The sequence below is a fragment of the Panthera leo genome, chromosome C2 (assembly GCF_018350215.1).
Source record: "Panthera leo isolate Ple1 chromosome C2, P.leo_Ple1_pat1.1, whole genome shotgun sequence".
Classification (NCBI taxonomy): domain Eukaryota; kingdom Metazoa; phylum Chordata; class Mammalia; order Carnivora; family Felidae; genus Panthera; species Panthera leo.
The window spans coordinates 4,732,308-4,738,880 of NC_056687.1; the positions used below are offsets into that span (position 1 = coordinate 4,732,308).

General features: G+C 47.1%; 1 pseudogene; it reads right to left on the bottom strand.

Annotated features, from left to right (window-relative positions):
- Window positions 1-6,087: 6,087 nt before the first annotated feature.
- On the bottom strand, window positions 6,088-6,193 carry LOC122199036 (annotated as a pseudogene).
- Between the last annotated feature and the right edge of the window lie 380 nt (window positions 6,194-6,573).

The following is a 6,573-nucleotide window of genomic DNA, read 5'->3' on the forward strand; positions in this document are numbered from 1 at the left end:
ACGACAGGACCGTCTACGTTGTGACTCTTTCCTCGGGAGTCAAAGGGAGGTTGATAAATCACGGAAGAGCAGAGTGACGATTTAAAGGTCTCTGTGATCAGTCGCAAGAGATAAGTACCGACTGAAATGTTGAGTGGGAGGAGGCACCATGCCTGCAAGTCCAGCAGTAAAAGAGCAGGAGACACGTAGGCAAATCTTGTCCACGAAACCCAAGCGTCAGGATTTGCAGTTGTGGCCTCTGTTGCATTTGGGAACACTCAGCTCTCGTAACTCTGGGAAAGCAACGCTATACCCTGGAAGAAGCAGACATGCTTTTGAATACAGGTGTTCACCTGGATGCTGAAATTCTACGTTCCGGTAGTTTTCCTTTTTCTTTCTTTTTTTTTAATGTTTATTTTTGAGATAAAGAAAGAGAGACAGAGCGTGAGCGAGGGAGGGGGAGAGAGAGACGGAGACACAGAATCCGAAGCGGGCTCCAGGCTCCGAGCGGTCAGCACAGAGCCCAACGTGGGGCTCGAACCCACGAACTGTGAGATCGTGACCTGCGCCGAAGTCGGACGCTCAACCGATTGAGCCACCCAGGCACCCCCGGTGGTTGTTTTCGTACTCAAAGTGGTAGTTGTTTTACTCACATAAATGTGGCCTCGTGTTTTCTTACGGCCAAAGTATGTTGCAAAAAATTTGCCTTGGAGGTAGGTCATTACGTGAAAGCCACCCATTTGTATCAGAGCTTTAGAGACAGCTTCTCCCCTCTCCCCTACGTCTTTGCTTTTATTTTCCTTCATTCCTTTACTCTGACGGAACAAAAAATTAATTACTTTTTAAGTTAGATACATAACAAAAATATAGATATATAAATTCAATACATGACTGTTCTAACAAACCCAAACAGCTGTTCTAATGAATTCAAACTAATTCACATTTGGGGCGCCTGGGTGGCTCCGTCGGTTAAGCGTCCGACTTCAGCTCAGGTCACGATGTCACGGTTTGTGAGTCTGAGCCCCGCGTCGGGCTCTGGGATGACGGCTCAGAGCCTGGAGCCTGTTTCGGATTCTGTGTCTCCCTCTCTCTCTGCCCCTCCGCCATTCATGCTCTGTCTGTCTCTGTCTCAAAAGTAAATAAACGTTAAGAAAAAAAAAAAAAACCAACTAATTCACATTTAAGTAAAATGTGAGTTTTCCACCACATCCTAAACCACTTCCATTTAGTCTCTGATTTCTCAACTCCCTCATGGGCCTTCGTTCCCCACGGCCATGACACTTTTACGCCTCCCTCTCTCTCTCTCCCCCACTCGTCCTCCTCCTCACCACTTACCTATGTACTCACTCATCCGTCGTGACAATTTTCGTTCATCAATAAGATATTGTAATCTGCCAACATTACCGCATACACATCATTTTGAAAACAATTGTATTTCTGTTCCTGGTACAAACGCAGATGATTCCCATCATCAGTACTCGTATTCACTGCCGCAATCAAAGCTGCCACGAGTGAACTTTGCACCTTATCTGGGCTCCCTTGGGCTGCTACTTCCTTAGGATACAAACGGCGTTGCTCCGGCAGAATGTGTACGTGTTTAAAATTTTGGAACTGACACATTTTGTCCCCTCTATAACGTTCGCATCTGTTTATACTTTCACGAGTAATACGCGAGAAAGATAATTTCCTTAGAGCGTCGCAAACAGCAGTGTTTTCAGTCTTTAAATTTCATGTCAATCTCATGGGCAAAAAAAAAAAAAAAAATTTCATCTCAGGATTGCTTTCATCACGTGTTTGTTTGCTTTTTGGCAAAAAGGCTGTGATGTGCAAACCTTTTTTTTTTTCCAGCCCGCCATTTGTCACCTCGGTTAAGTTGGAAGTCTGTATCTCCGAATCTATCCTTGCAGAACACCGGGTAGAATTCACCAAAGGAGTTTACATGAGATGTGGGCGAAGAAGGGCAGCCTCAGTCTTGCTCTCTTTCGGGGCTGTTTCTGTAGGCAAGAGGCGCACAGAAGTGGTGATGGTTGCAGGCCCTAAGCGCTCTTTGCTCTCCTCTGCTCCTGGTTCGGCTCGTCCCCACCCACTGGGGGACGGCACAGCCTGGCACGAGCCGCCCTTCCCAGCCCGACTGGGGAGCTGGACGTGCTCAGGGTGGCTGGCGGCTGACACCTCTACTCCTCCAGCTTCTCCCCGACCGCGCCGTCTGCATCCCACCGCAAACCCTCGACCCCCAAACGCACATGGGTGACCCGCCTGCCGTGCCTGCACTGTCCTTTTCACTTTGGCCGTGGGTCCTTTGCCGGGTAGGAGTTTGCCTTTTTATTTCATTTATTTATTGATTTTGGGGGGTTTTGCCTTTTTAAATACTCAGCGTTGTCACTCTCCTTTAGGACTTCTGGCTTGTGCCCGGCTGCAAAAGATCCCCTACGCTCTAAGTCTGTAGAAAAAAAAAGTATTTTCATATGTCTTCCAGGGCCTTCGTGATTCGTGAAAATACGTAGGTCTTCGGTCCATGTACAACATCCGCCTGGGAGATGAGGTAGAGATTTAATTCATTTTACCTACGTGATTAGCCAATGAGTCCCACATTGAGCGCATCATCCGTTCTTTGCAACGCTACCGATGTGAGTTCAATTCAAAGCCCTGCTTTGTCACTTCCCATGTGACCCTCAAATCTCCCTGCCTCTGCCTGCCGTGACTTTCTCATTCGTAGGTTGGGGGCTGTTCCCGGACTTAGCTCGTAGGATAGCGGGGCTATTCTGAACGGGCTCGTTCATAGAAAGTGCCACGAGTAGACGCCAACTTCTCACTGAAGGACAACTCTTCTTAGTTCTGTGGTCACGAAGTCTTCTCGTTGAGGAATATACATCTCACTAATTATTCCCAACTTCTTTTATGCCCCTCAGGAGAGATTTGTAGTTTCTTCCTATGTTTGTGTACTGTCGTTCAGTTTATTCTTGGGTTTTTTTATTCGTTTGGTTGCTGTTGTGTGTGGTCTCTTCATTTTGTCACATCTTGCACTCAGTGATTCATTGTATAGAATTGTATTGAGAGAGAGAGAGAGAGCGCACGCGTGTGCATGTGCAAACAAGTGGGGGAGGGGCAGAGAGAGAAAGGGACAGAGAATCCAAAGCAGCCCCTGAGCTGACCTCAGTGAGCCCGATGCGGAACTCTACCCCATGAACCGCGAGACCATGACCTGAGCCGAAGTCGGACACTCAACTGACTGAGCCACCCAGGTGCCCCTAGTTATACTTACATGTCTTAAAAACTTATTTATGGGGCGCCTGGGTGGCTCCGTTGGTTAAGCGGCCGACTTCGGCTCAGGTCATGATCTCGCGGTCCGTGAGTTTGAGTCCCGTGTCGGGCTCTGTGCTGACAGCTCAGAGCCTGGAGCCTGTTTCAGATTCTGTGTCTCCCTCTCTCTGACCGTCCCCCGTTCATGCTCTGTCTCTCCCTGTCTCAAAAATAAATAAAAGTTAAAAAGAAAAATTAAAAAAAAAAAAAAACAACCAAAACTTATTTATTGTTTAATTTACATCCAAGTTAGTTAGTGTGTGGTGCAACAATGATTTCAGGAGTAGATTCCTTAGTGTCCCTTACCCCTTTGGCCCATCCCCCCTCCCACAACCTCTCCAGCAACCCTCTGTTTGTTCTCCATATTTAAGAGTGTCTTATGTTTTGTCCCCCTCCCTGTTTTTATACCATTTTTGCTTCCCTTCCCTTATGTTCATCTGTTTTGTCTCTTAAAGTCCTCATGTGAATGAAGTCACATGAAGTTCTCTGATTAATTTCACTTAGCATAACACCCTCTAGTTGCATCCACGTAGTTGCAAATGGCAAGATTTCATCCTTTTTGATTGCCGAGTAATACTCCATTGTATATAGATACCACCTCTTCTTTATCCACTCATCCATCGATGGACACTTGGGCTCTTTCCATAGTTTGGCTATTGTCGATAGCACTGCTGTAAACATTGGGGTGCATATGCCCCTTTGAAACAGCACACCTGTATCCTGTGGATAAATGCCTAGTAATGCAATTGCTGGGTGGTAGGGTAGTTCTATTTTTAACTTTTTGAGTAACCTCCATACTGTTTTCCAGGGTGGCTGCACCAGTTTGCATTCCCAGATATACTTATTTTTGTATATGTACTTGGGATCCTGCCCCCTTAGTAAACCTTGCTATTGGTTCCTCTTAGTTTTAAAACTGACTTATTTAGATTTCCTAGGTAGATATTATATGGAAACAACTATCCTTTCTTTTATTTTATATTTATATGTTTTCTTCTCTACTCCCACCCATTCTTATGGCATTGATTAAGACCTCCAGGCCACAGCTGTCTGACAAAAATTTCCGCAGCCCTAGAAATGTTCTCTAGCTGATGCAGTTTTTGAATAATGGTGGGGGTCCAGAGTTGATGGCGAAGAAAGAATTTTTGAAGACGTCTTTGGTGCAAAAGGTGAATTTATTAAAGCTCGGGGACAGGACTCGTGGGCAGAAAGAGCTGCATCGGGGTTGTGAGGAATGATTGGTGATAAGCTATGGAGTTGGGGGCGGGGTGGGAGGTACTGGTAAGGGGAAGTTTCCAAAAGGACCTTTATATGCTAAAGAGGGCTCGTCAGATACTGGAGGCCTAGCTATTGTGGAGCTAAAGTTATTTTTCCCTCTCGGAAAGCATTAACATTAAGACAGCGGGCAGTTCCTGGAGAAATGTTATACTCCCTTTGCCTCAAATATTTGTCAGTGGGCTTCAGGTTGTAAAGAAATTTAATTGTATTTACATTTCCTTCTTGCCTTTTTTCCCCACATCACCATGGAGGGGAGGGTGATGTTAGGGCTCCAGGAAACTGAGTCTGTAGGTTTCTGGAGACTGACTTTTTTTTTTCCTTGTAAACTGATGGAGACTGTGATCTCTATCAGTGACCCTTAGTTTTTCCCTTTCCTTTGTTCTTGGGCAGCTGGGAGTGCCCGAGGAATGTCACACATGTGTCCCATGGGAGGGGGGGTGGGGGGTGGTGGTGTCAGCCTGCCTTTTCCTCATCATAGCTACACTGTTTGATAGGTGAGTTGTCAGCCACCTGTGCCTCCTGAGCACTTGCCACGCGATGGCTGCTACTGGTGAAGCGGCTTTTTAAATTTATATTTAATTTTAAATAATTAGAGTTAACATTTATGTAGCCGACTCTCCCTCCTCGTGGCCCCCCCCACGCCCGCCCGGTGTGTTTCCATACCGCGAAGGTGGCATAAACTTGGGTCCCACAGCTATATGAAGCCCAAGCATGAGTTATTACGTGTCACGGGGCCACCCAGGGTGCCGGTCTGGTGTCCCCTTCCTTGCTCCTCAGGAGAAGTGGCCAGAGCGTTTCGAGTCCCATTTTCCCAAGCAGGGTGACTCCTGAGGGCTCCAGCCTCGTGGAGGGATCTCAGTTTTTGCCCTGCACCCCACAAGGTCATCGGGCCACCTCCCTGGGCCTCTGTTGCATTCAGCCCTCAGGCTCCAGTCTCAGGGCTGATGCCTGGGTCCTTTGGGCCAGGGTAGGGTCACCTCACGCTTCGTACTCTGGCTTACAATGTCCCCCTCGTTTCTGGCCTCTGATGGTTTCTCCTTCTTTATTTTGAGATGGCTGTGCATCTCAAACAAACAAAAAACCCCACCCAATTTATATGTATTTATAACATTTTTTGACAGGAAGTAGGATTTATTGGTGGGCATGAACAGGGAGGGCCAGCGTCCAGGTTCTCATGAGGGCAGACCCCACCATTTGTCCAAGGGCCCACAATTAGGGAGGTATTTGACCCCACAGCCATTGGAGATGAGCCACTCTTCAGCCCCCATGTCTTCGAATTCATCCTCATTGGACTTGGTAAAGCCCCACTTCTTGGAAATGTGGATCTTCTGGTGGCCAGGGAACTTGAACTCGGCCCTGAGTAGGGCTTCACTCACATGCTGCTCGTTCTGCAGCTTGGTACGGTGGACGTGATGACTTGGCCAAGGTGGACCCGCCCACTGTGCCCTGGGGCTTTCTAACGACACCACGCATGCCTGTCTGGAGCCTAGATGGGAGATAGCAGGAGGCCAAACCTCAGTGTCCACCGGAAAGGGCTGTCTCCAAGGTCCCTGAGGGCCACCCAGACAATCAACAGGCTGCATACACTACCGAGGAGGCTGCTGTTCCCAATCACTGCACACCCAGCTTTTGGATACATTCAGTCCAGCATTTCCCTGGGTTTTTGTACAGGGTGCGGGCGACGATACCACAGTCATCCATCCTACCAGAGACTGTGCCTCCTTTATCATCCGGAATGTTATGTGTGTAAATCAGACTTGCCAGAGTCTATTTGGCTGGTCTTTGCAGGGAATTACCTCTTGATTTTATTTATTAACCTGCTAACTTTTGGGGGGGGGGCGGGCTTCTATTTATTTTTTCCTCTTATCTTCATTAATCCTTTCCTTTAGGCTTCCTAACGTTTGGTTGTTTTGACTTCTTGTGTTAAATGCTTAGCTCATTTATTTTTAATCTCTATTGTTTTCCAATGAAGCCGTAATTGTTCCTTGAATTACTAATTTGTGGTATCCTATAGGTGTT